The following is an 8,992-nucleotide window of genomic DNA, read 5'->3' as shown; positions in this document are numbered from 1 at the left end:
TTCAAAAAATAAAACTTAGAAAAATGTATGGGTTAAATTTGGTTTTACTTAAAAAATAATAAACAGCTTCAAAACATTTTATATCTGAAATTGACTTGTTCATAACTAGCCTTCAGTGCATTTGGAGGCAACTTCAGACTGAACATCTATCAAGGAAATATCTCGTTTCGCATATCGATCAGAAGTGGATTGGGAACCAGGGCGGCGTCGTCAAGATCAAGCGACTTCACATCTACTGGGTGCCAGGTCACAAAGGTATACATATAAAGATAGCGGACGATATTGCCAAGAGTGGTGGTACGTCTGTCATCCGATAACGTGACCGACATTGGTAAATTCTTGCATTGTCTTCACGACGATCTAGATAAGAGCATGGCAAGGTACATATGTAGGTTAAAACTCGATTAAAGGATCCAGCGGGATGTAAAATTTCTTAAATTTCTTTTTATTTCAAAACGTTAGATCAACAATGCACAAAGTTCTTGCTCAATCTTAAGAGAAGAAAGTTTTTCAGTTATATTTGTATATACCATACATTGACTGATATGTTTGGTCAAATAGAAAACTGTTGATACTGGGGTCGAAATACTCCATACCTTGGGGTTTGAACAGTTTTTGTTGGATTTGGACAATTTTTGTTCGTAAGGTGGCATACTCTAAAGGAATTATTAGTGTAAAATTTTATTCCGTTATATTAATGGCTTCTTGGTTTCTGTAAAGGAAGGTGAGGAATCATGAAGAATTTATAATTGTGTTATATGGGAAGTAGGCGTGATTGTGGTCCGATTTCACCCATTTTTGCACTGTGATTCAGGAATATGAGTAGACATGTGATATCATAAAAACGTGGTCGGTGACTAGATTCTTTCTTACTAAATAGAGCACCATCAAAGATTTCCTTTGAGCAAATCTTTATCATAAAAGAAAAGGAAATCGAATTAAGAAAACGAAACTTTTACTCAATATACTCCCATGTGTTATATATAAAGTATATAAATACATTATATACATAAATAAATACATATGTATGTACATGTAAACAATCATGTCATTTGCCAGCCACATTGTGTCCACCCAGTTTAACTCAGTTAACAGTCATGTTATGAAAGCAACAGTCACTTTACATTATTGGCGCTGACTCTTGTCAGCAATGCTGTGCGAATGATGCCAACAAGCGACATGCAAATAAACTAGTTAAACACAATTCCGCGCAGGAGTTGCTCCACTACTAAAATAAACAATAACACTAACAATCACAATATCACAGTAACAACAATTACAGCGTGACAATCGAATGTAAACTCAAGTGTGTTCAACAATATCGCTTCATTTAAATATGTTTGTTTGTTGTTGTTACATACTATGTATGGTACCACTGCAAGGCAATGACCAAGATACTGAAGTGGCATGAAGTTGATTTTATGCGCTGCAATGTGTTACAATTATTACTAACGCATGAGATAAGATAAAAGCCGGTGGGCCACTTGGATTCCGGGTTACTGGACTTACTGTCGTGTAAAATCTAAAATATAGCGATTTCATTCTGTGATAAAGTGGGAAATGTGAACTTTAAAATTGTAAGGGTGTTGAAGAAAATCACGAATAGATATCAGTATCTATGTGGATATGAGTCGTTTGACAATAAAATTATGGTAATTTTTTAAACTGATAAAAGTAAGTATTTCGCTACTTTGTGGCAAGTAATTTACACTAATATTTCCATTTTTGATAAAATCAATATTTCGAAATATGTATAGATATAAGAAATTAAACATTTTATTGAGTAATATCAATCAAACTGGTATAAAAAGTTTTACGGGCATAATCAGATAATGATTTCATTCAAAACACTGATCTTTGTATAATAGCAAATCGAACAATCAACTGGTATAAAATTATTCAAATGGTATAATAAAATTCTATCTTTGATCGAAGCATTGAATATTTATGCTAACTAATGGAATAATAAACTGGTATAAAACAATAAACTGACATAAATCACTTAATAATGAAATCAATAAAACTGGTATAAAAAGTTTTACTGGCATACTCAGATAATGATTTCATTCAAAACACTGAACTGTGTATAATAGCAAAATTGAACAATCAACTGGTATAAAATCATTAAACTGGTATAATAAAATTCTATCTTTGTTCGAAACATTGAATATTTATACCAACTAATGGAATAATTAACTGGTATAAAACAATAAACTGGCATAAATCACTTACAAATAAAATATATCGCTTATACCTCTAAGACTTATAGAATAATGAATCGGGAAAGAAACTGGTATCAAATTGAAAAATGGTTATTAAGTAAAATCCTTATCTAGAACACTCAAAATTCAGAGTAGAGAATCGAAATACTAACTCTGACTGATTTATGTATGTAACACCAACGTTTATACAACCGAATCCTGTGTATAATCAAATAAGCAAAAGATATAAATGAAATAAACTGGCACAGATAACTTACTAATATAATATATAGCGCTTATACCACACGTAGCGAATCGAGCAAGCAACTGGTATGCAATTATAAAACTGGCGACTCTCAACAAATAAATAAACTGGTATAATTAAAAATAAGTTTTATTCAAAACGTTGAAACTTGTAGGATAAAAAATCAAAGAAATAACTGGAATAAATTTAGTAAACTGGTCTGAATCGCTTATGTGAATAACTCACCAAACAAGTGGTATAAATGCAGTAAACTGGCTTACACACTATTATATAACTATGCCACCGAAACTCGTAGATAGATTGGATAAACAATGGGTATAAAATATATAAACTGGTATAAATAAATATAGGTTATATTCAAAACGCTGAAAATTGTTAAGTAGTAAAGCGAAGAATTAAATGGTACAAATGTAATAAACAACTCACAAATTCACCTATCTTTGAATAAAATATCGAAGTTCTGTACAACGGAAACTTTAGAATGACTATCGAATATACAACTGGCAAATAAACTGCTATAATTTAATATAACCTCTATTTGAAAAACTGAAGCTTCTAGAGTGGTGAATCGAACAATTAAATGGTGCAAATGTAATGAACTGTGTGATTGTGCATCTTGCTCCTTATATTTTATCAAGTAATTGCACTTTTCGCTTCAAACAGCTGCCGAAATACGCAAACACGATTAATATATGGCCTTTGATTCAGTTGAATAAATATATGCTGTGCTCAAAAGCAGTGTATTTTGTGATGATACTTGCACATAATATACAGTGGGTCTTATACCAATTGCTCTACTCGCTAGAAAAAAAATCCGACTTTATTCCTATTACGTGGGCGCTACTGTCAACATTGACAGTATTGAGAGTGGACCGTTCTGACATTCTGATGTTGTTATTTCTTTTGAAAACAAACAGACGTTTTGTCCTCTCTTAGTGCAGAATTTTTATATAAATTTATCTACATACACTGGACACGGCCACCAAGTTAAAACTCGCCTCAAGTGCAGGCTTCCTAAAGGATGACGATCCTCATGGACCTAATAACTGAACTTCTGATATCGCAAAGGACCAAAACTGATCCATAATTACACCATAACTCTCGTTATGTTTTTTTTTTGGCTGCCACTACAAATCTCTAAAACGAAATTTTCATCTAAAATGAGTCCTTAGTAGGTTGTACAGAGCGACGCAAAATTTCATAAATTTTATTTTGTTTTTAATCTGGTAGATTAATGCGTAAGCCTGTTTTACTGTTTGCTTTAATAATTGCATAAAGTGACTCACTGTCCATACATATGCCACACATAATACCACATAAAAACTAATTGTCTGAATCAAATGCAACAAGTCGTTTGCGGCTAAATTTAAAAAGACGCGTCATATTTGCACTACAATTCGACGTACATAATTCTTTTTAGACGCGGCCAAATTTCGATGTTCTACTTTCCGCATCTTAATAAAAATCTATATATGTAAGAATGAAACAGTTTAGTATACGGTTTTATGCCTTAGTTATGAGTAACATAGACTTCGCTCTTTGTTCGCGAATTGAAAATTTTATTTAAAAATGTGTCGGTAGTTTTTTGAAATATTCAAAAACCCCAAAACCAAGTCGTTGGACATTCAAATGCGAGTACAATGATTTTTAAATAAAAATATATGAAATCAGCTGACTAAAGAGAGTATGTCAGTATTTCTACTTTAAACCTTCTACTATACACATAGCAGCAATAATTTAATACTGCATTAACCGGCTGAGAGTAGATTGTTGATAAGAAATTGGCGAAATGCACGGGAAAGATGAGACATTACTACTTAACACCTGTTGATTTATGCATAGAACATATATTCTCACTTTTTCCAGAGAGTATTCTTAATTTTTGACCCCATCGGTAGCAATTTAAAGAATTTTAACCCAGGGTATTCGAATCGATGGTGGATTCTTATATTTATTCAAAAATATCACATTCTTTGCTAAAAATTTTGGAGAATACTTCAGCGACGAGACCTATTTTCACTTATTTTCTAAGTCATTGATTGAAATGGTGATTTCAAAACCTGGAAACTGAAATCACAGACCTCTCGAATTTTGATGAGATGATGATATTTTACCCAGAAAAACTACAATTATTTTTTTGTTACGTATTGTATCAATTCTTTATTAGTGTCTGGACTGGAGACTGAAAATCAAATTAGTGACTTAAATAAATGGCGTTCTTTCAGAAGTATGGAAGAACTATTCTAGAAGGATAGCTGTCAAACCAATTTTCGAGTTAACATGTGCTTTAGTTTGAGTTTCTTACATCGGATAAAATTTTAGAAATCGTTGCAATTTATTTACCTCAACTTCTCTGGGACAAATGTAGAGTGCACTTTTGACACATTTGCGTTGAGACCCATATTTTCATTAGCACACTATTAGAAATACTTTCTAAGCTCTATCAGTTTCGAATATACATAGTTACTGGCCGATATGATTTGCACAAAGAATTTATTTTTCAAGAAAACGAAGATAGAGCAGAATTTTAGTGAACGTTCGACTCTTTGATCGACTTTTTGATTCATCTCCTCAATAACAGTTTCGGAACCTACTGAACTCTAGAAGCTGTCAATTCATTGAGACGAACTTTTGGTGAGTATGAGAACGTTTCAAGAAATCAGTTAACCTCAAATGTGAGTGAGGTTATATTACGTTAATAGACTGTGTTGATATACCAGCTACTTTTGCTAAAAGAGTACTGACAGTTGCGACACAAAGAATATATCAAAGTTCCAAGAAGATCCGACCATTTCGTGTCAAATTTTGTTCGCCGATGGGACCCACTTCATTGGCTCAATGGGTATGTAAATAAAGAAAATTGCCGCATTTGCAACGAAGAGTAACCTGAACGGATTCAGAAACTGTCATTTCTTCTAGAGAAAATAACAGTATCGATCTTCGGTGTGAACGTAAACGTTATCACGCCATTTTAACCCAATATTTGGTAACTGAAATTGAATCTTGTGATCTCAGCGAAATCTGGTTTCAATAAAAAGTTGCTAATTCCCACACATCACATCATTCAATTGAGTTATTGAGAAAACAGCTAATTTCAAGTTCTTTCCTGTAGGGATATGTAAAATCTAAAGTCTATGCGGACAATACCGCTTCGATTCTGGCCCTGGAGCAAAACATCACACGTGTCATTCGCCAGTTACCAGTCGAAATGCTCGAAAATTGAACTCAGCGGTTGGAACATCTGAGACGTAGTCGCGGCCAACATTGGAAAGAGATAATCTTCAAAAAAAAAAAAAATAAATACTAAATAATGTTGTTTCGAATGATAACGAACATTCCCCATTATATTTGAAGTTTTCGTGGTTTTCCTTAAAAAAATTAAGGGAACCTCGAAATGGTGTAAGGGTAAGGTATTTATATTCATCACAATTGCAATATTCCTTTTTTTCCTCAGTACGTATTTGAGAAAGATAAGACTACCTATCGGTAGCACTGTGAATAAAAACATCGCATTTTTCGTATACACGATTTTTAGTTATTTTTATACCTCCATTAACTACGACTTTATTGCCTGAACACAACATTTACATTCTCGAGGCTGAGCTACACGGATTTGTCTTCGTTCCGAAAAGAAAAAATCAAAAGAATTAACGCACTAAATTCCTCGGCATTACCATTTTACCATGAACTCGTTGCGTACGCATATAAAAATCYATAAATATGTATGTATGTATTGAGTTTATTCCGCCGATCGATCAATCGGCGACCGCACAATTTGTACTGTTTATCCGACTTATCGTCGAACTGTCCATCTAAAATTACAAATCGCAGATGCAGAAGAGACCGCCGCGCGCCCATTTATTGCCGCTTGTTTCCCCAACTGACATTGTGTGGCAACGTCTTTGCGCCGGTATACATCCATGCATACACATGCTTGCATGTACTCGTATGTGTATGTGGTGATTTGTGGATTTACATATCGGTGCAAAATAGTCTGTTGTCTTATTTATTAACAGTCAAAGTCTTCCACTTGGCGACTCATCAATTTTTCCGCATATTTGCATATCTGCTGCACGTTCCAACATTAAAAATAGCAAGTCACATAAATCGTGCAACCAAATAAATACTGCATGTATGCATGCAACATATGAATTAGCAACTGCAACTGTCTGTCGTTGTCTCTAACCGTGTGTGTGTATGTGGCCATGTGTAGAATGACAGTCGACAAATTCTGTACGAAGTTATTTACTCGCAAACACAAAAACAAAGTAGCGTAATAAAGACAATATATTCCGGGCAAAAAGCAGTCGAACCTGTAGGAGTGTCACTGTGGAATGCCACAAAATCCGATTAGATGTCTGCACCAATTAGTGTAATAAAAGGAAAACCCAATAAATAAATAAATGTGGTTCTTCGGCTTTCCAGAATTTGTATTCCAATAATGCATTCACTTTCACCTATTGACGACAGACTTAACTACTACATGCATGCATATATACATATATACATAGATAAATGGAAAATTTTAACCATGAGATGAAAATTAAAAGGGTGAGGAGTGGACACTAGTTATATAACCGATGATTCCTTGAATATTATAGAGCAATGTAAAAGTGCTGGATTTAATAGAAGTTATTTTCAAGGCAAAATCAGCAAAACTCACGGCATTTGCGTTTGTCCAATGGCTTCAGTTCTTGAGTGAGAACAATTTTATATGCATGCAAGCCCAAATCCTTACGCAAAATCCGCCAGGTTGTAGTCCTATTTCATGAGAACGTCTTGGATTTGACAAATTGCGGACTTCAGCAACACTTGCCAGAACGGCAGCAATATTTTCATTAATTCGAGCAGTTCTTTGTCTTATTTTCACTTGAACATTTTTCTTCTTTATTAGCGTAGACACCGCTAGCCGAGTTTACTAAGAAGTAAAACAGATTCGCATTTACTACTGGGTAGAGTGAAATGACAATAAATACTATGAATGGCGGTTTCAAATAAGTTATGAAAAAAATGAAGCTGCTGACATGCTTTATGATTCAAGCCTAATGCCCAGCCATTAGACAAATCTTTGGATTGACCGACATTTTTACAAACGCTTGTAAACATAGGCATTTGTTAGTGAAGGTTAGTGCCGTACCGAATACTCGATGACTGGTTTAGGTTTTATAGGCATATGTGGACGTTGGCGAAATTACTAACAGCGGGCTTAAAGGGCGCTTATTAACTTTAATACATTTTATAAAAATATCATTGATAAAAGCAAGACTGGATTGTCAAATAAAATAAATCGTGTTCTTTAAAACCTACGTCCCATTTTATACACAAATCACCACATGCACTTTCCAACAAGAAAGCATATCGATAACGCGATGAATTAAGGAATCAAGAAGTAAAACTTAAGCGATATACTCGTATTTGAATGTAACATTCTCTTCACGAAAACCTGATGGAAGCAAAATATTCTACATTGCTGAGATTTGAAGGATTCGATCTTTTCTCTTGGTTTTCCTAAAGCAAATTTGGAAACAAAATGTGTAGAAAACCCAATTGCCGCCAAATTACCATGTTGATAAAGTTAAGTCTGGTCAATTCTTGCAATTCCATAAAAACTTCATGTCTTATGCTATTTTGGTCACGTCACCTCTGATTATACTCGAATTTTATGAGAAAATGTTTGAGTAACCTTTCCGAAGATGACAAATCTCACACTGTTTATACAACAGTCTGACTTACCTAAGCAAAAGAAACCCGTACTTATATCCATCAACTCTCCAAAACTTCGCAAAATTGCTTGGTCTAATCTTAGAGGCTTGTTCGTTAACTTTTGAATGACTTTTCCTGTTTTGGGTTATGTAAATTGGAATGCTGTTTATAAAGGTAGACCGATCGGACAAGAGAAAATTGTTAATATTTCAAAACGTGTTAAGCTTTATCCAGACATATGGGCAAGAAACTATTTTTCCTCATTAGTGCCGTTTTATGTGTCATATATTTTTCTAAATTCGTAATGTGTGTTGATTTTTTTCTTGCATCGACGTACTGTGATAACCAAACCGCTTTAAATACGACGTTAATGAGGATCCGTGTTAAACGCAAGAAGATCTTGCTTCAGCATTGTGAATCACGCATTAAGCCATTTAAAAGCGACCACATGCGCTGGAAATGATTCAGAAACAAGAAACTTGGGATCCTTATGATTTAATCACCAAGAGAGTCAGGAAAAAGTAATTCTGCTACATGATAATGTCCAGCCTCATGTTGTCAAACTCGTGAAAATCTACTTGGAAACTCTTAAATTGAAAGTTCTACCCCACCTGTTATATTCTCCAGATATTCTCGTCCAATTATTAGTTGTTCCCTTCGATGGCAGATGATTTGGCTCAAAAAAATTCTACCCTCAAGATGACATCAAAAAATTACTTGATTCCTGGATAGCATCACTTCGCTGTTCGTGTAAGAACTCCACCTTTTTCTAAATAATATATAATAGGTTGTCAAAAAAGTCTTGCGAAATTTTTTTTTTTTT

This window comes from Bactrocera latifrons, unplaced genomic scaffold, assembly GCF_001853355.1.
Source record: "Bactrocera latifrons isolate USDA-ARS-PBARC rearing strain unplaced genomic scaffold, ASM185335v1 scaffold_92, whole genome shotgun sequence".
NCBI classification, from domain to species: Eukaryota; Metazoa; Arthropoda; class Insecta; order Diptera; family Tephritidae; genus Bactrocera; species Bactrocera latifrons.
This window is presented reverse-complemented; position numbering follows the sequence as displayed.